At 38.8% G+C, this 21,698-nt stretch overlaps 1 protein-coding gene across 1 annotated transcript in view; it reads right to left on the bottom strand.

The window, feature by feature from the left end:
• SLC39A10 (solute carrier family 39 member 10) overlaps positions 1-21,559 on the bottom strand; it is a 115,701-nt gene extending 94,142 nt beyond the window's left edge. The window contains exons 1-2 of the mRNA XM_055572977.1: positions 21,425-21,559; positions 908-1,023 (exon numbers count right to left, since the gene is read on the bottom strand). The gene's annotated coding sequence lies outside the window, so the exon portion shown is untranslated. The remainder of the gene's footprint in view (positions 1-907; positions 1,024-21,424) is intronic.
• Positions 21,560-21,698: the final 139 nt, after the last annotated feature.

Genomic DNA, 21,698 nt, shown 5'->3' with positions numbered 1-21,698 from the left:
TAAAAAATGAGTAAAGTGGCAAAAAAAAAATCAAATTTCAAATTGTGTAGCGGATGAATAAGGAAGTATTCATTATTCTATGTTAACACAACAAACATATACCACCAAAATTGAAGATGTATTCATGAGTAAGAGATGTAACAATACATTTTTGAATTGTCAGGTTACAGTAAAGAGTTCTTTTCCAGATAAAACAGGCCCGTCTTTTGATACCTATATATGGGTTTGAAGATTTCTAATTCAAATTCTTTAACCTTTGAATCAAAGTGTGAGATTTAGAAAGGGAAATAAGTTGAAGAAATAAAAGAGAAACAAACTGTCTTCTAGACAGGAAAAATTATTATCACTTTCATTTATTTCTCCCATCTATTTCACCTCTGTGTGTCAGTGGAAAAGTAGAAATGGCCCACAGCTGTTTGTGCCTTGCAAGATCAGAATTCCTGCCTCTGCAAGGAAAATATAGTCTACTATATAAAGAATGGCTTTAGGGAAATAATTATCTCTCTGTAAAAGTCAACATTCAATTCCTCTAATGTATTAATATAACAATTCTATAACTAAATGACAGAAATATATGTTTTAAACTCAACAATAAGCGCCATTGATTTACTTATGTATATTAGTTGAAACTAGCTCTGGAATGAGTAGAGTTACCACATCAAGATCTATTATTTTAGAAGTTTCAAAATAAAGAAGTGTAATCTTTTAATCACCAAATGAAGTAACAGCCTTTGAATGATAAAGTAGCTACAGTAACTCTGCTTTATAAGCATAATTAGTGGTCTTATATATAGTAGCATTCTGCATTTACTGAAGTTTTCCATCCTGTGTCATAAATATAATCTAGTTGTTTTGTCTTTTATAGCTTATAAACATTGATCATCATATCCATAAAATTGCTTGTTACCTTAGAATATAGTAAAATTAGGACTTCCCTTGTGGCCCAGTGGTTAAGACTCCGCTAGTTAAGAGTTTCCACAGCAGGGAACACAGGTTTGACCTCTGGTCTGCCTCTTGAGAAACCTGTATGCAGGTCAGGAAGCAACAATTAGAACTGGACATGGAACAACAGACTGATTCCAAATAGGAAAAGGAGTACATTAAGGCTGTATATTGTCGCCCTGCTTATTTAACTTATATGCAGAGTACATCATGAGAAACACTGGGCTGGAGGAAGCACAAGCTAGAATCAAGATTATGGCATCTGGTCCCATCACTTCATGGCGGATAGATAGGGAAACAGTGGAAACAGTGGCTGACTTTATTTTCCTGGGCTCCAAAATCACTACAGATGGTGATTGCAGCTGTGAAATTAAAAGATGCTTACTCCTTGGAAGGAAAATTATGACCAACCTAGACAGCATATTAAAAAGCAGAGACATTACTATTCCAACTAAGGTCCATCTAGTCAAGGCTATGGTTTTTCCACTGGTCATGTATGGATGTGAAAGTTAGACTATAAAGAAAAGAAAGACTATAAAGAAAGCTGAGCACAGAAGAATTGATGCTTTTGAACTGTGGTGTTGGAGAAGACTTTTGAGAGTCCCTTGGACTGCAAGGAGATCCAACCAGTCCATCCTAAAGCAGATCAATCCTGGGTGTTCATTGGAAGGACTGATGTTGAAGCTGAAACTGTAGTACTTGGACCACCTGATGTGAAGAGCTGACTCATTGGAAAAGACCCTGATGCTGGGAAAGATTGAGGGCAGGAGGAGAAGGGATGACAGAGGATGAGATGGTTGGATGGCATCATCGACTTGATGGACATGGGTTTGGGTGGACTCCAGGAGTTGGTGATGGACAGGGAGGCCTGGTGAGCTGTGGTTCATGGGGTCACAAAGAGTCAGACATGACTGACTGACTGAACTGAACTGAACTGGAAGTAAGATCCCATGTGCCATGCAGCAATGGCCAAAAGAAAAACAAAATGTAGTAAAATTCATCTTGTGATGATATCAGTATTCTCCCATATTCCTATTGCAAAGGACATAGATATTATATATTGGTAAATACTCGTTTTTTTTCTTTTTCTAGCTGCACCACAGGGCATGGGGGATATTAGTTCCACTTCCAGGAATTGAACTCCAGCCCCCTGTGATGAATCCTAACCACTGAACCACCAAGAAATTCCTATACTGGTAAACATTCTTAATCACTAACTGAGATTTTTTCAAAAGTTATTTTCAGAGGTAACTCCAAATCAAAAACCCAGCAAGGATTAGTCTATTTCCATTCAGTAACATGTTTTTGAACCACTCTGAAGTTCTAACAGAAGACAATGTATTAGCAACTTTTAAGTAAATTATGGTTAAATGTTGTTGATGTTCATTCAGTCATGTCTGACTCTTTGTGACCCCATGGACTATGGCACACCAGGCTTCCCTATCCTTTACCATCTCCCAGAGTTTGCTCAAACTCATGTCCAGTGAGTCAGTGATGCCATCCAACCATCTCATCCTCTGTCATCCCCTTCTCCTCCTGTCTTAAATCTTTCCCAGCATCAGGGTCTTTTCTAATGAGTCGGTTCTTTGCATCAGGTGGCCAAAGTATTGGAGCTTCAGTTTCAGCATCAGCCCTTCCAATGGATATTCAGGACTGATTTCCTTTAGGATGGACTGGTTTGATCTCCTTGCAGGCCAAGGGACTCTCAAGAGTCCTCTCCAGCTTCACAGTCCAAAAGCATCAATTCTTCAGTGCTCAGCCTTCTTTATGATTCTACTCTCACATCCATAAATGACTACTGGAAAAACCATTGCTTTGACTATACAGACCTTTGTCAGGAAAGTAGTATCTCCACTTTTTAATGGTTAAATGAATTGTTAAAAGTTCATCTAACAACTTGCTCTCATTAAGACTCTACATTTCCATTGCAGGGGGGATGGGTTCAATCCCTGATTGTTGGTTGGGCAGCTAAGATCCTGCATGCTGCATGGAGCAGCCAAAAACATAAAAATAAATTTTAAAAATAAGTTTCTTTAAACTTTGAAGTAATGTTGTGTTTTGAGAAAACACCTTTAATTATTTTTAAAGCATATGCAGAGCTTGGGGCTAAGATGTGTTTGGTGTTTTAATTAGAGACTGAATGTTCTAATCGGGGATTCAATTTGCCATTTTAAAAATAGATGTCAAGTGAGATAACTTAATAATTTCAGCAGCAGTATGGAAATTTCTTTCTTCAAACTGCCCCTTTTAATCAGGTGCTACAGGGGAAATTATTGGTAGCCTTACTAGCATCTGAAAAAATTTGTACAGCATTTGTATAAGGGCAAAGCCTTTGTCATAAGATACTCTGGAAAATATTAAGTGAAAGAGTCTCCTCTACAAGTCTGACACGTTCATTCTGTGGCTCCACAGCTGTGGTTATATCCAGGCATAGGTGTTAAGTATAAACTCTCTGATGTCATCACAGTAATCCAAGGGAAACATACTGGTATAGAAATAATGTCAAGAATAGTATCAGATTTGAGATATATCTGGGAGGTAGAACTGATGAGACTTGGCTATACCCCAGATAAGAATGTGTGTAGGGTAGGGAAGGTGATCAAGGATAACTTTTGGGTTTCTGGTATGAATAACTGTATAGGAATCTTCTACTACGAGTGAGAAGACTGGAGGAAGGACAGGTGTAGAGGCTGGGGAAGAGGATGAAGACTTAATAGTTGGAGATATTTTAAGTTTGAGATACGTAAAGGACATCTCAGTAGAGATTTCAAGTAGGTAATGTGATTTCCAGTTCAAGCTCCAAGGATAAGTGTAATTGAAATTTTCTTGGTCACGTCCAACCCTTTGCGACCCTATGGACTGTCCATGGAATTATGTAGGCCAGAATACTGGAGTGGGTAGCCTTTCCCTTCTCCAGGGGATCTTTCCAACCCAGGGATTGAACTCAGGTCTTCCACATTGCAGGTGGATTCCCTACCAGCTGAACCACAAGGGAAGTGTGAGGCAGGTAATTAATTTTGAAGTTGTCAGTGTTTAGATGAAACCACAGGACTAGATAAGATTGCTCAAGAATAACTGGGTAGAATGTAAAGAAGGCCCAGGACCTCTGCCTGGACAACTTGAGAAATTGTCCTACTCTATTTTTATCTAACTCCTTTCATATTTAGGTCTCTGCCTAATTTTTACTTTTTTAAAAAGACTTCTCTGGACTACTTAATCTACATTAGGCAACGCTCTGCCCAATATGTTTTCATCAAAGTTCTTACCACAGTTTGCAATGAATTATTTGTGATTATTTATTTTGTATTTGTCTCTACACTAGAATGTATGTTTCATGAATGTATGCTTCAGGGCAGAGGCCATTTGCTTTAATTTGTATTCCCAATGCCTGGCACATATAAATACTAAGCATTGAGTAATGAAAGAAAGGGGATGTGAATAATGAGTGAATGTAAGATGAGTCTGTTGAGGTGATAAAAATTTAGCAATTGTTAAAATATAAACCATATATAAAACAACTTGAGGTATTATCATTTATCTTGAACTTTTCTAAGGAAAAAAATAAATAGCAAAGAATTTAAGCAATTTACTTTATAATTTCATTCTTTACTGAGGGTCTCTATTGAGGGTCTTATATGTAAATGTTTATGGAGAACTCTGTATGCTCAGAGTACAAACAATTCATCAACTGTACAAGTGTTCTATCATAAACTCCCAGAGTTTGGATCCTGTGTTATTCATCTTAATCTCTTCTCCTTCCAGGTTCTCTTATGTATGATGAATGGCCAGATATGTTTATTGTTCTAACGTATGCTTTAATTGGAGAAGGCAATGGCATCCCACTCTAGTACTCTTGCCTGGAAAATCCCATGGACGGAGGTGCCTGGTAGGCTGCAGTCCATGGGGTCGCTAGGAGTCGGACACGACTGAGCAACTTCACTTTCACTTTTCACTTTCATGCATTGGAGAAGGAAATGGCAACCCACTCCAGTGTTCTTGCCTGGAGAGTCCCAGGGACGGGGAGCCTGGTGGGCTGCCGTCTATGGGGTCGCACAGAATCCGACACAACTGAAGGGACTTAGCAGCAGCAGCAGCAGCATGCTTTAATTGTTACATTGAAATGTTATTTATATGTTTCAATTATAACTTTAGAATAAAGGGGACATGGCATTGATTTTGCTCGAGTTTTGTTTATCTTGCTCAATATTCACATCTTTATAAACGTTCCTTATACCAGAAGTTCATTTCTAAAGTTTATTTTAATACATCTGAGAGATTTCTTCCACAAGACACAATAGATTATATATAGAGCCACCAGAAGTACGAAGTCTGCAAAATTTGATATTGACAACCATCTGTTCCTATCTGTGGCATTACTGATTCTCTCTACCATAATCAGTGGCTTCTGGCTGTCCCTCAGACTCTCAATGCAACATCCAGTCATTCGGTACACTATGTGCAGATGTACATTTTCCTTCTTTCAGATTTACTACCTGTCTTGTTTGCAGTTCTTTCCTGGTCTTATTTCCTATTATGCAAGAAATGTCCAGTTGTGTTTTGTTTTTACTTTGTTGTGAAACAAAAATTATTCTGATAATTATAGAATGTTAGAATTAGCAAGTCTTTAGTCTCCCTCACTTTTCAGCTATTGATGTAATTAGTTTATTTTCTGGGGTTTGTTACTTTGGGTAATATAATTGCCTTTAGGGTGTGTTGCTAATGGTGGGAAACTGCTGCTGCTCAAATCACATCAGTAGTCCTTTCTACACAAAATGACGTCAACTGGCCACTTATTTAAAAGAGTGTCTTCATTGTTTACTCCATTTTAAAATAGAAGGATGGACAATTATTGAAGTTGTAGCTATTCTGTTTAAATGAATCACAATGGCAGTTATGAGTCATAAAGGATGATTTGGTTTGGTTTTAATGCAGATTTCTAAACCTACTGTTTCAAATGTTTTGAGAGAACGATCAGAATAAATTATCCAGAGTCGTAGAAAATTAGAATTAACATATATCCTTGGTTTAAAACTCCCAATTTTTTTTTTTTTTGAAGGTATCTGGCTGGTACTGTATTAATTAATTTATTTATTTTTTTTATTTTTAAACTTTACATAATTGTATTAGTTTTGCCAAATATCAAAATGAATCTGCCACAGGTATAATTTTTTTATATTTTTTATAAATTTTTTTTAATATTTTTTATATTTTATATTTCTTAGGCAACAGTTAACCCTTCATTTAATGCAGTAATGCAGTAAGATTTTACTTTTTTTTTTTAACATTTTAAAATATAATTTTAAGGCAATCTTTGAGGTGTTGAGGATTTACTGATGCATCATCATGAATTTATTTCTGCCAAGAAACACAGATTAATGCTTGAAGATAAAAACAGCCAGGGGACATGGGAAGACATTTATGTGCAAGGAGAGGAATTGTATCTCTAGGCTAAAACTATTTATCAATTTTCCTGCCACTAAAACTTGCCAGCCAGTTTGTGAGCCCGAGATACAGATGAGTAACTCTGTATAGAGAACTCTTCTCTGTGGGGAAAATGCACTCAGGGAAATTACTACCCATTGATGATATTTTCCCTGACGTCCTCTTCACCCTTATCTGCACTTTGCACAGTTACTCTCCAACCGACCCTCTCTAACTACCATCTATGCCCTGCAATAGATCTAAACCCTCTCTAAAATCGAGAAGTGGTTTCATTTTTAAAAGGAAGCTCTTTTACTTTCATTTCCACAGAATTACAGAAGATTGTTGTTGCTGTTTTTTTTTAAGAATTTAAGAAATTATACATATATTAGTAATGTATATTTTGTGGCCATGAAAATAAATACTTGTATTATTTTCTTTTTCATATGTCAAATTAAAATGTTCATTACTTTCTCGTCTCAAAGCTTCAGGAACAAAGCATCAAGAAGGAAATGGTAAATAGCAAAGTCGCCCTCTAAATAGTCAGACCATCAGGACTGGATGAGATTTATTGCTATCAGGTTTTCACTACTTGAATCTTGCTGAGGCCTTTGTATCCTTAAGGGAATCTGATAAATTTTAGGGTTTCTGATCACACAGCTACTGTCTCTTGGAAAAAATAAAGAAGAATATGTAACAGAAAATATCAGAGGTTTTTCATCTCAAGATAAAGGAGGTAAGAACAGAGTCTCATTTAGAATTTTTGAGGTCTGGAACTCTGAAAAGATTGTGATTCTTCACCTGTTGTTCAAATAAAGTCAACACCAGACTGTAAAATGCAACATACAAAATTTACATGGCATGTAAATTAAGAGTTTCTCTCCAGTTATTTTTTTGTATGTAGAAATTCGGATACTTTATCTTTGTTGAGCTCTCTTCAGTTTTTCACATCCCTGCTTTGCTGGTGTCCACTGAGAAACAGGTTCAGGATGGGCAAAAGATCTTATCTTAGGCATGCATTTTCAATGTTCCTCTCTCCTCACAGAGCCTCATACACAATAAGCGCCTCATAAATGGCTTGGAAGTGGGGATGAAGAGGGCAGATGGAGCATTGGCTGATTGGAGTTGTTAACAAAATTTTAAACTGCCAATGCCTTATTGGACAAAGACGATGATTATTCTCTAATAGTCACATAAATTGCTAATTTATAAGTATAATATCTAACCTTCATTCCTTCTGGGTAGGCAATTGCCACATTTTATATCTTTAGTGCGTGGACACAACAGGCTTTCCTTCACATCTGGATACAACTGAAAGGGTCACCAGATTTTGGCTAGTGAATGATCTCCCTAGTAGGTGATCTTTATTTTCTTCCTGAGTATACATTTCCAGGAAATGATAAAGACTTTATTTTACATATTAAATCCTCAGTCTAATTTTTCCCAATCTATATACCTATGAGGGTGTATACATGTGCCTGTGTGGTGCTTTTGCTTTGTTTGCTTGAATTTGGATTTTTTGAATGAATGACTAAAACATCTTTACTTTGATAAAATACTTTTGCCATGTTACAAAGTACATTCACAATGTTTTCAGATTCTTTCCTTTCCAAAGCAAGTTTCTGAGAAAAAAACATTTTATAAATAAAGGTATATAATATAGTGTGTTCATTTTGCCCCATTTAAAATTTGATAATAAGTTATTTTATAAAGCCAAATGTTTTCTTTTCAGGGCCAAACGTCTTTTTGAGAGCTAAAGCATGCCAGTAATGGGCTGCTTCAAATTTTAGTGATGTAGAGCCAAAATAAAATTGTTCCTTAAGACTCTGTATGTGTAGAGTACTGGTTATTTGTTCCACAGTAAATGCTTGCTTTTCATACTGTTCATGGGGTTCTCAAGGCAAGAATACTGAAGTGGTTTGCCATTCCCTTTTCCAGCAGACCACATAGAGGAAAACAACAGAATGGGAAAGACTAGAGATCTCTTCAAGAAAATTAGAGATACCAAGGGAACATTTCATGCAAAGATGGGCTCAATAAAGGACAGAAATGGTATGGACCTAACAGAAGCAGAAGATATTAAGAAGAGGTGGCAAGAATACAAAAAAGAACTGTACAAAAAAGATCTTCACTACCCAGATAATCACGGTGGTGTGATGACTGACCTAGACCAGACATCCTGGAATGTGAAGTCAAGTGGGCCTTAGAAAGCATCACTATGAACAAAGCTAGTGGAGGTGATGGAATTCCAGTTGAGCTATTCCAAATCCTGAAAGATGATGCTGTGAAAGTGCTGCACTCAATATGCCAGCAAATGTGGAAAACTCAGCAGTGGCCACAGGACTGGAAAAGGTCAGTTTTCATTCCAATCCCAAAGAAAGGCAATGCCAAAGAATGCTCAAACTCCCACACAATTGCACTCATCTCACACGCTAGTAAAGTAATGCTCAAAATTCTCCAAGCCAGGCTTCAGCAATACGTGAACCGTGAACTTGCTGATGTCCAAGCTGGTTTTAGAAAAGGCAGAGGAACCAGAGATCAAATTGCCAACATCTGCTGGATCATGGAAAAAGCAAGAGAGTTCCAGAAAAACATCTATTTCTGCTTTATTGACTATGCCAAAGCCTTTGACTGTGTGGATCACAATAAACTATGGAAAATTCTGAAAGAGAAGGGAATACCAGAGCACCTGACCTGCCTCTCGAGAAATCTGTATGCAGGTCAGGAAGCAACAGTTCGAACTGGACATGGAACAACAGACTGTTTCCAAATAGGAAAAGGAGTTCGTCAAGGCTGTATATTGTCACCCTGCTTATTTAACTTCTATGCAGAGTACATCATGAGAAACACTGGACTGGAAGAAACACAAACTGGAATCAAGATTGCTGGGAGAAATATCAATCACCTCAGATATGCAGATGACACCACCCTTATGGCAGAAAGTGAAGAGGAACTAAAAAGCCTCTTGATGAAAGTGAAAGTGGAGAGTGAAAAATTTGGCTTAAAGCTCAACATTCAGAAAACGAAGATCATGGCATCTGGTCCCATCACTTCATGGGAAATAGATGGAGAAACAGTGGAAACAGTGTCGGACTTTATTTTTCTGGGCTCCAAAATCACTGCAGATGGTGACTGCAGCCAAGAAATTAAAAGACGCTAACTCCTTGGAAGGAAAGTTATGACCAACCTAGATAGCATATTGAAAAGCAGAGACATTACTTTGCCAACAAAGGTCCGTCTAGTCAAGGCTATGGTTTTTCCTGTGGTCCACGTATGGATGTGAGAGTTGGACTGTGAAGAAGGCTGGGCGCCGAAGAATTGATGCTTTTGAACTGTGGTGTTGGAGAAGACTCTTGAGAGTCCCTTGGACTGCAAGGAGATCCAACCAGTCCATTCTGAAGGAGATCAGCCCTGGGCTTTCTTGGGAAGGAATGATGCTAAAGCTGAAACTCCAGTACTTTGGCCACCTCATGCGAAGAGTTGACTCATTGGAAAAGACTCTGATGCTGGGAGAGATTGGGGGCAGGAGGAGAAGGGGACGACAGAGGACGAGATGGCTGGATGGCATCACTGACTCAATGGACGTGAGTCTCAGTGAACTCTGGGAGTTGGTGATGGACAGTGAGGCCTGGCGTGCTGCGATTCATGGGGTCACAAAGAGTCGGACACGACTGAGCGACTGAACTGAACTGAAATGCTTGCTTTAATATGGCCTCTTTTGTTTAAAGAAATGTATACTGAGCCCTAAAGGACACACTCCAAAGTACAAAGATGCATCATTAATAAGCAATCTAGGGCTTCCCTGATGGCTCAGTGGTAAAAAATCCACCTGCCAATGAAGATGTTGGTTCGATCCCTAGTCTGGGAAGATTCCACATGCCAAGGAGCAACTAAACCCATGGGCCATAACTATCGAGTCTGGGCTCTAGAGCTGGGAACTGCAACCACTGAGTCCTCATGCTGCAACTTCTGAAGCCCATGCACCCTAAAGCCAGTGCTCCACAACAAGAGAAGCCAGCATAATAAGAAGCCTGCATACTGCAACTACAGAGTGGCACCCCTCTCCCCACAACTAGAGAAAAACCCACGTAGCAACAAAGACCCAGCATAGCCAAAAATAAATAAAATTATTATAAAAAAGAAGTAATCTATTTAAGTAAATTATATAATACTGGGCAAGGTTGGAGTGGTGAGGGGTGAGGGGAAGGCAAGAAACTTTATTCTTACAAAAACTTCTAAGGTCACTAAGGCAATTCTAAACAAACGTTAAACAGAAATATTAACATTTAAATATTACAACTTACACTTAGGAGAAAAGTCTGATTATCGATGGAACAGAATACTCAAATTCAATCGTGTCAACAAGACACATGCCCTTATATAATCTGGCAGAACAGCCCTGAATACAATACTTTTTTATTAAGTGGATTTCAAACTCTACCTGAAAATGACGTCATTTATTACCATACTAACTTTCACCTTTAATTTCCTTGTATCTCTTTCCATTATGCCTTCTGGGTTCAGCTGATTTAGCCTTCCTAATTAATCTCTGCTATTGTCCTTCTGGGCTTCCCTGGTGGCTTTGACGATAAACTGTCTCCCTGCAATGCGGGAGACCTGGGTTTGATCCCAGGGCTGGAAAGATCCCCTGGAGAAGGCAATGGCACCCCACTCCAGTACTCTTGCCTGGAAAATCCCGTGGATGGAGGAGCCTGGTGGGCTGCAGTCCATGGGGTTGCAGAGAGTCGGACACGACTGAGCAACTTCACTTTCACACTTTCATTGTCCTTGCTGGTTTCTCACACAGGTGTCATCAATGACATCCAAACTGTTTTTTGGCTTTTATTTACAAATTCCTTTGTCACATTCACCACAACTTCTCTTTCAAACACTTGAGTTCTCTTTAAACCCTCTGTCCTTAAAAATATCCCCTTGATCTGTGTCGGGTAGGCATGGCTGACTAGTAACCATTTTGGTGATGTCATATAACTGCTTCAAACTGGAAAAGCTCACTTTAATTTATTAGATCTGCTTAAACCAAAACAGTTCTAGGAATGTTTGGAATGCTTGAACTTAAGAGGAAAAGTCTAATTCACTTGTTTTCTAAAAAACTGCGCTAATAGTGAGAACCAATGTGACATACGTTAAGAACGAACAGTTTTCAGATCAGATCAGATCAGTCGCTCAGTTGTGTCCGACTCTTTGTGACCCTATGAATCACAGCACGCCAGGCCTCACTGTCCATCACCAACTCCCAGAGTTCACTGAGACTCACGCCCATGAAGTCAGTGATGCCATCCAGCCATTTCATCCTCTGTCGTCCCCTTCTCCTCTTGCCCCCAATCCCTCCCAGCATCAGAGTCTTTTCCAATGAGTCAACTCTTGGCATGAGGTGGCCAAAGTACTGGAGTTTCAGCTTTAGCATCATTCCTTCCCAAGAAAGCCCAGGGCTGATCTCCTTCAGAATGGACTGGTTGGATCTCCTTGCAGTCCAAGGGACTCTCAAGAGTCTTCTCCAACACCACAGTTCAAAAGCATCAATTCTTCGGTGCTCAGCCTTCTTCACAGTCCAACTCTCACATCCATATATGACCACTGGAAAAACCATAGCCTTGACTAGACGAACCTTTGTTGGCAAAGTAATGTCTCTGCTTTTCAATATGCTATCTAGGTTGGTCATAACTTTCCTTCCAAGGAGTTAGCGTCTTTTAATTTCTTGGCTGCAGTCACCATCTGCAGTGATTTTGGAGCCCAGAAAAATAAAGTCCGACACTGTTTCCACTGTTTCCCCATCTATTTCCCATGAAGTGATGGGACCAGATGCCATGATCTTCGTTTTCTGAATGTTGAGCTTTAAGCCAAATTTTTCACTCTCCACTTTCACTTTCATCAAGAGGCTTTTTAGTTCCTCTTCACTTTCTGCCATAAGGGTGGTGTCATCTGCATATCTGAGGTGATTGATATTTCTCCCGGCAATCTTGATTCCAGCTTGTGTTTCTTCCAGTCCAGTGTTTCTCATGATGTACTCTGCATAGAAGTTAAATAAACAGGATGACAATATACAGCCTTGACGAACTCCTTTTCCTATTTGGAAACAGTCTGTTGTTCCATGTCCAGTTCGAACTGTTGCTTCCTGACCTGCATACAGATTTCTCGAGAGGCAGGTCAGGTGCTCTGGTATTCCCATCTCTTTCAGAATTTTCCACAGTTTATTGTGATCCACACAGTCAAAGGCTTTGGCATAGTCAATAAAGCAGAAATAGATGTTTTTCTGGAACTCTCTTGCTTTTTCCATGATCCAGCAGATGTTGGCAATTTGATCTCTGGTTCCTCTGCCTTTTCTAAAACCAGCTTGAACATCAGCAAGTTCATGGTTCACATATTGCTGAAGCCTGGCTTGGAGAATTTTGAGCATTACTTTACTAGCATGTGAGATGAGTGCAATTGTGTGGGAGTTTGAGCATTCTTTGGCATTGCCTTTCTTTGGGATTGGAATGAAAACTGACCTTTTCCAGTCCTGTGGCCACTGCTGAGTTTTCCACATTTGCTGGCATATTGAGTGCAGCACTTTCACAGCATCATCTTTCAGGATTTGGAATAGCTCAACTGGAATTCCATCACCTCCACTAGCTTTGTTCATAGTGATGCTTTCTAAGGCCCACTTGACTTCACATTCCAGGATGTCTGGCTCTAGGACAGTGATCACACCATTGTGATTATCTGGGTAGTGAAGATCTTTTTTGTACAGTTCTTGTGTGTATTCTTGCCACCTCTTCTTAATATCTTCTGCTTCTGTTAGGTCCATACCATTTCTTTATTGAGCCCATCTTTGCATGAAATGTTCCTTTAGTACCTCTGATTTTCTTGAAGAGATCCCTAGTCTTTCCCATTGTGTTGTTTTCCTCTATTTCTTTGCATTGATCACTGAAGAAGGCTTTCTTATCTCTTCTTGCTATTCTTTGGAACTCTGCATTCAGATGCTTATATCTTGCCTTTTCTCCTTTGCTTTTCGCTTCTCTTCTTTTCACAGCTATTTGTAAGGCCTCCCCAGACAGCCATTTTGCTTTTTTGCATTTCTTTTCCATGGGGATGGTCTTGATCCCTGTCTCCTGTACAATGTCATGAACCTCATTCCACAGTTCATCAGGCACTCTATCTATCAGATCTAGTCCCTTAAATCTATTTCTCACTTCCACTGTATAATCATAAGGGATTTGATTTAGGTCATACCTGAATGGTCTAGTGGTTTTCCCTACTTTCTTCAATTTCAGTCTGAATTTGGCAATAAGGAGTTCATGGTCTGAGCCACAGTCAGCTCCTGGTCTTGTTTTTGCTGACTGTATAGAGCTTCTCCATCTTTGGCTGCAAAGAGTATAATCAGTCTGATTTCGGTGTTGACCATCTGGTGATGTCCATGTGTAGAGTCTTCTCTTGTGTTGTTGGAAGAGGGTGTTTGTTATGACCTGTGCATTTTCTTGGCAAAACTCTATTAGTCTTTGCCCTGCTTCATTCTGTATTCCAGGCCAAATTTGCCTGTTACTCCAGGTGTTTCTTGACTTTCTACTTTTGCATTGCAGTCCCCTATAATGAAAAGGACATCTTTTTTGGGTGTTAGTTCTAAAAGGTCTTGGAGGTCTTCATAGAACAGTTTTGGAACCAGATAACTTTGAGTTTGAATGCCAGCACTGCCATTTTCTAAGTAGGCAAAATTATTATCTGAGCCTCAGGTTTTTCTTCTGTAAAATATTCCTTACATTGCAAAATGTCTATGAAGAATTAACTGGATAATGTTTATTAATCACCTGGCATATTTTACTATGCTTGAGAAATTGATCATTGGATTTATTATGGTCATAAATAATTGTTCTATAAAAGCACAATTTGGGGATTTCTGGATCCCTCCCCCAACACTTTACATTTTATGTTCTCAAATAGTCATCAAAGTCTGCCTATTTATGCACATTAAAAAAATCTATCGTTTCCTAGCCAAACTCGGTTCCAGTGCTAGGTCGCTTCCTACTTTCTGCTACAAATTTATTCTGGTTAGTTTGCACATCTCTGAATGCTGGAGAAATTACTAGTAAAATGATCTTTTTGATCTCACTGACCCTACAACTTTCTCCTTAATCCTACCTTCTGCTACTGCCAGGCCCTCTATCTGGAGAATTGGATCAAGTGATATAGGGCATCTGTAAATAAAATTATGGGGGGAACATGTCTTTCTATCCTACAGGTAACTTCTAAATCAGCATGGCTGACTTCAGCATGGCTGACTTCTCCAAAGATGGAAACAATCCTGTGCTCCTACACTGACTTCAATACCAAGGACACTAACTCCATCAAATACTATCTTCAAAGAAATCAAAGAACTCACAATCCATATGGCAATCAATTTCCAATTCTAAATATGCCTGTAAAAAACATTCAGCTAATTTCTAAACATGTATTCTGGTAGCAGCTTTCCTTCCAAGTATTTTGCATTACTAAGCATCTAAAAATACATATCTATATGTATTACATAAACAGAGTACCTACACGATGTATATTCTGATTTTGCCTATCTGAGCAATTAAAATTTACTCTCTTTATTAAAATACATCTTCAAAAACCACCATCTTTTGTCACATTCACTGGTGACTGTCAAAGAGCAGATAGTGAAAAGGAAATAAGGAAGCTCAGTGAATAAATTATGTCTTGAATGATTCTGAGATAAATTAAAACTACAGACAGTCTGTGTTCTATCTGAAAAATATTAAATCCAGACTCTTGAATTTTCTACTTGTTTTTGGAGCAGTGGATCCCCAAGTGCCCTGCACTGACCGCTGAGATACCAGACTCAGGCAGGAATTTGGGAGGAATCAGAGGAAGGATCTAGGAACTGGGAACTATGACAAGAGATAGCTTTTCAAGAAAGTGGGTTTTAGAGGTGAGCAGCTAGTTGCTCAGTACTTGATAACAGGGCCCTACTTTATCAGCTTTGGATACATTCTTTCTTCTCTTTTATTCACTTTCTGCCCATTCTTAGCATGCAAAATAATGTCTCATGTGTATCATTTAAAAATATCACAGAATAAATAAATGGCTCTTGAAGGGGCCCTGATGGTGGAGATGGCCTTCTAGAATAGGGATCTTATGGCAGCAACTTGCACAAGATTTGTGCTGGATTTTTGCTGACAGGATCAGGAACTGGATTCTTAAGTACAGAGTTATTTGCTAATTAGAAGATTTCCTATGTAGCTCTTCATGCTTTAAAGACTCATAGACAGAAGATTTCACAACCCCCAGATAACTTGTACTACTAAATGTAACTGTCATCTAATACTTAACCTTCATCTCAGAAAGTTTTGCCCCATTATCTCATGTATATCAATTTACAATTTACTCCTTTTCTGAACTCTGGGCAAATACTTATTTCTCCAGTGGCTTCATCTGTTGTGAATAGAGTAACCATTTTTTCTCCTCTTCTCCAAGCCAACTCAAGTACATTTATTTCATGCCTCAGCTATTATTTCTAACCTTTTAATTATCTTTCTTGCTCTTTGAATGTTCACCAGGATTTTAGTGCCTAAAGTCCTGGAGCCTAAGCTCAGATATAATGTGCTGGGACTGGCATGTGGAACAAAGGCTAAATTATTATTGTTAAGATCGCCTCATGCTTCCTGTTACAGTTTATGTAGACTTGTATCAGCTTTTGTTGTTCTTATTATTACATGCTCTATTTATCTTTTCCCACAATTTCAGAGGCAGTCATCTTTTATACTGGGAATTCATAGACCTAACTGGTCATTCTCTAGCATCTCTGTATGTAATTTCTTTCCTCAAGTAATTACCTTGTATGAATCAACATTAAATTATATATTTATTTCTAAATACATCAGAATCTTTGCCCAGTGGCAGGTAAATGCAAAGAGTTCAAATATAGTGTTGCTTAGTCACTAAGTTGTGTCCGACTCTTGCGACCCCATGGACTGCAGCCCACCAGGTTACTTCTGTCCATGGGATTTCCCAGGCAAGTATACTGTAGTGGGTTTTATTTCCTCCTCCAGGGGATCTTCCCAACCAAGGAATGGAATCTGTGTCTCCTGCATTGGCAGGCAGATTCTTTACCACTGAGCCACCAGGGAAACCCTTCAAATATAGTACTGATATCTAAAAGCTTAAAACCAAACTCATTCTTCTTATTGGAGAAGGCAATGGCACCCCACTCCAGTACTCTTGCCTGGAGAATCCTGTGGACAGAGGAGCCTGGTAGGCTGCAGTCCATAGGGTCGCTAAGAATTGGACACAACTGAGCGACTTCATTTTCACTTTTCACTTTCATGCATTGGAGAAGGAAATGGCAACCCACTCCAGTGTTCTTGCCTGGAGAATCCCAGGGACGGGGGAGCCTCGTGGGCTGCCGTATATGGGGTTGCACAGAGTCGGACACGACTAAAGAGACTTAGCAGCAGCAGCAGCAGCAGCATTCTTTTTATTGTCTTTTCTTCCCTAAATTTGTTCCTTCTCTTAAGTTCTCTGACTAGGTCTCAGCACCACTACAAGTTTGCCCAAGGTTGAGAGATCAATAGATTTTTTTTCTACCTTCTCTTTCATTATGTACAACTAATTGGTTTCCAAATTCTGCTGAGTTTTTCTCTTAAAATGGCCCTTCCTTTCTATTTCACTCTACTACCCAAGTTCAGGTATTCAACACCTCTGGACTAGACTATGATAGTTTTTGACTTCTCGCTTCCAATCTGTCGTTCCCTCCTTTCTCAAAACATTTATCAAGTCATTTTTTTCCTTAAAAAAATCACATTGTCTCCACTGTTTAATATGTATGTCCTGCCTTTTCAGTCCCCTCTTTTGCCACTTCTCTTCTTCCTCTATTTCTCCCAAATCAAATCCAACAAGGTAAAAACAAACAAGCAAACAACTAACAAAAATGCACAACACTATAAACAAATGCAAAAGACTAATAGATATTAGTATTCACATTCAAAAAGTGAAAATATAAAGAGCCTTTAAAAATCAGTAAGAAAATTACTAAACAACTGAATATAAAAATGATAAGCAATAAGAAAACAAGTTCACAGAAAATAAATATATAAATGGCTCTTAAACATAAGCTGTTCAACTTCACTCATGAGAGAAATTCAAATTAAAACTATTAGGATATCACTTTTACCTGTTAGATCTGAAAAACATTGAAAAGTTTGATAACATACTAATGAGAGCTGGTAGGGAAAAGAGGTCTTATATATTTTTGGTAAGAATGTACAGTGATACATTACTTATGGAAGGCAAGCTAACAGAACAAAATCACACATGCATATGCTCATGAAATGACAGTTTCTCTTTGGATCAATTATCTTATAGATAAACTTTCCTGTGTGAAAAATATCTAGATTACGAGCTTATTCACTGTGGCATTGTTTGCAATAATAAGATATTACAAGCAACACATCTATTGGGGATATACTTAACACATGCACACGATATAATAGTGTTCAGTTTAAAGACAAGTGTTTTCTTATGAAAACTAAAGAAGCACTCTCTGTACTGAAATGAGAAGAAATACAGAAAAAAACTGTGAAGGGGGAAAGAGCATGGTTCAGAGGTGAAAACACAGTGCTTAATGTACATTTGTTTGAACATACTTGAGGAGAAGACTCTGAAAAGATTCACTGGACACTAATAATAGTTGGCACCTCTCTGGGGACTTGAGTGGGCCGAGGATAGGGGTAGTAAGATTTTTCAGTTGAAAAAAGTGTAATTTATTTTAAAAAATCATACAAATGCTAGTTTTCTCTCTCTGAAATGTTATTTACTGTTGTTCCCCACCTCTACCTGGACATGTGTCAGGCCTTAATCACTTCCTCCAAAAGACATTCTTTCTAATCTGGAAAAGTTCAGGTTCCCTCAAGTCTCAGTCGAACTCTTACGTTAGTTTTTGCAAATTACTTGTGAATATCTGTCTTCCTCATTTGACTGTGAAGCTCTAGAAGCAGGGAGGAATGCATCGTCTTCTGCTTGTCTCACCAAAGCCCGGGCTGCTTGGCACATCAGCTCATGAATGTTTGTTGAGTGAAGACATGTGTGCTCAGGGCACTGTGTGGGGATGGGGGTAGAGGAGTCCTGCTTGCAGGGAAAGATAAAAGCGGTGAGACAATGTCTGCCTTTAGGTAGCTTATCAACTAGGGAGGTAGATAAACACCCATATAATTATAAGGCAGAAAGGGGTCATTGCCTTAGGAGTTACAAATTTAGTTATATGAGACTTACAGCAAGGAGACTGCAAGAAGAATTTTTTTAACATGTTATATATCTGATAAATGCAGTAATATTTGCAAAGGGGTTTTGAAAAACCCATGTGATTTCTTCAAGAAAGGGTGGGCTATTTAATGCAGAAAATCAATATGTATAGGCGTCAGGCAGCTGAGGCATGTCAGTGAATGGATTGCCAAGTGGAAACTGATGAAAAACAAGATCTAGAGGTATATAGAGGTATACTAGCTTGGCTGGATAGTAGCATCACTTGGGAGATTAAAAAGTAAAAAAATCCTTATGCTAAGACCATAACGCAGGTCAGTTCACCAGGGGTAAGGAAGGGGATAGGAGGATAAAAATGGAGGAGGAACCCAGTCATCTGCAGTTTTAAGAAACTGCCCAGGTAACAATAATGTGGACCAGGACAGGTCTCATTACCAGTGACTCATTAAAAATGCAGAACTCTAGCCCCACCCTGGATTTACAGAATCAGAATCCGAATTGTGAAGATACCTCCAGTGCTTCTGGTACACTCTGGCAAGTTCAAGAAGCTCTGCTCTAAACAACTTTGTCTTTTTCCAAGGGAATGACCATTCATTAAGTAGTATCAGCATTTCCCAGAGGGCATGCATGTTCTAGTTGTCAACGTTCTAATTCTGCCAGTTATAATGCTACTGCTGGCAAAAATGCAAGTAACTGAGATCAGGTGGAAGCCGTCAAAAGTGACTGGATCCTGGCAAGTTGCTAGAGAGGGGATAGTGAATTATCAGGGTTTGTCTAAGGCTTATATTGTTCTAAGGCAGAAGTTTTTTAATGTCGATTCTTGATAGTTACTTAAATTTTATTTTGAGCAGTTAAACCATCCCAGTCAACAACACTGTGTGTGTGACAAAGTTCAATATGAAACTCTGCTTTGATTTAGGTGGGCAAGATTTTAGAGTACCACCAGCTCAGCAACTTTCCTTCCCCATCTCCCTGAAGCAAAATTTTAAGGATAAGATGAAAATAAAGTGAGGAAGGTTTGGAGGGCTTGGAATGCTAGAGTAAAACTTATTTACTTAATTTGAACAATGTCAAGTCACCGTATTTTTTAAGTGAGGCTTATAACTGCAATACAAACAAAAAAGAAAACTCATTGCCTCATGATCTGGTTAGGAATATAACTGGTATAAAAGAAAGTTGAAAACTTTTATCCAACAAATGCTTATCAAGCTCCTACTATGAATCAAGTACTATTCCAAGTCCTTTGATCTCATTCCTTTGGTGGTAATCCTAGTCAGGGAGCCTCCTGGAAAACTGATGTCACTGTTCCTAAAATGAACGATCTCAGAAGATAAAAGTGTGGATGAGTCAGATCAGCCCGTGGCTCCAGCTGGACACTGAGCAGCTCAGGAGCCTGTCTTTGAATATCAAGAACCACTGAGACTGGAGAGCAAACCCAGGGACGGGGAGTAATTCAGAACTGGTTACCACACACCTCTGGTCTCAACTTTGCTATGGAGTTTCACAACAGTTTAAAAATTTTAAATAGCAATACTAGGACATGACTTTCAAAGAATAATATCAGCAACTCTTTTTTTCTTTTTTTCTTATGTGGGATTTTAGTTCCTGTTCCCAGGTGACCCAGTGGTAAAGAATCTGCCTGCCAGTGCAGAAGACACAAGAGAGACAATGGTTCAATCCCTGTGTTGGGAAGATCCTCTAGAGTAGGAAATGGCAGCCCGCTCCAGTATTCTTGCCTGGAAAATTCCACGAGTAGAGGAGCCAGGCAGGCTACAGTCCATGGGGTTGCAGAGTCAGACAAGACTGAGCACTATTCCTTCCTTTCTTAGTTTCTTGACCAGAGATCGAACCTGCGGGCGCCTGCGTTGGGAGCACTCAATCTTAACCACTGGATTATCAGGAGGAAAGTCCATCAGCAACTGTTATGTTATTCTTTTATTTTTGTTTAAGTTGTTGCATTGTCTAACATTTTTATCTACCTCTGCTTAAATATATAAAAGTCACTCCATAGATAAATGTACAGAGTAATCCCAAATGCAAAATCAGTCAAAGCCTTAATCTATTGAATCTCCACTATGCTAAAACATTCATATTTCTGAAACAGTAGATATTTTTATAAACAATTCATAAGAACAAAAATAAAAAGCTTCACAAAATTTGTTTCTGTTAGAAGTTTTCCAGTTTTTTTTAAGAAATTTCTCAGCACTTTCAAAACTTTAAACGCTCAAAGAATATAATCACTGAGAACAGTTATATTATCCCTTTATTATTTTAAGTGTTAGCCGCTCAGTCGTGTCTGTCTCTTTGCAGCCTCATGGACAGTAGCCCATCAGGCTCCTCTGTCCATGGAATTCTTCAGGCAAGAATACTGGAGTGGGCAGCCATTCCCTTCTCCAGGGGATCTTTCCAACTCAGGGATCAAACCCATTATTATTTTCGAGCATGCATTTATTTTGTATTATTTTGATAATACATTTGTTTTTAAGATGTGCACTGAGCATAGTAACTAAAAAGCAAAAAAAAAAAAAAAGAGAGAGAGAGAAAGAACGCAATGTATCAGACAAGCCACCAAAAACAGAAGGAAAAGGGAAAAAAAAAATTCTCCTTCTGAGCTAAATAGAAAGAGAAAAAAGTACTATCATTAAGGCAGAAGAAAGGCATCTCTGAAGAGGGAATAAATATTTTCCCAGCAGTGAGCTGGGGGCTGTCGAGTGCAGTAGCAGAATAGAAGGGTATTGGGTGAAAAAGCATACTCCTCAAACTCCCTGTGAACAGAACTTCACTGTGAAGAATAAATCAATCCACTTACAGGGCATGCTTAACTTCACCTGTTGGGAGGTAAGTTCAGTTTCTTTCTCCTTCTTTGAATGAACCGGGAAGGCTTCCGTTTTGCCTTCAGCCTCCCACCACAGGAATGTGTGCTATCTGCATGGTGGTTTTGAAACCACAGCTCTTAAAGGAGCTGTATCAACAGGTTTTTTCTCCTTAACACTGAGTCAATTGTAAATGTTGAATGGGAACCTTGAACAAGCTGAAAACTATCACAGGAATTTAAAACCAGCTCTCTTGCCAAAGTGTTTTTT

This window comes from Bubalus kerabau, chromosome 3, assembly GCF_029407905.1.
Source record: "Bubalus kerabau isolate K-KA32 ecotype Philippines breed swamp buffalo chromosome 3, PCC_UOA_SB_1v2, whole genome shotgun sequence".
Taxonomy (NCBI): Eukaryota; Metazoa; Chordata; class Mammalia; order Artiodactyla; family Bovidae; genus Bubalus; species Bubalus kerabau.
This window is presented reverse-complemented; position numbering and strand designations above follow the sequence as displayed.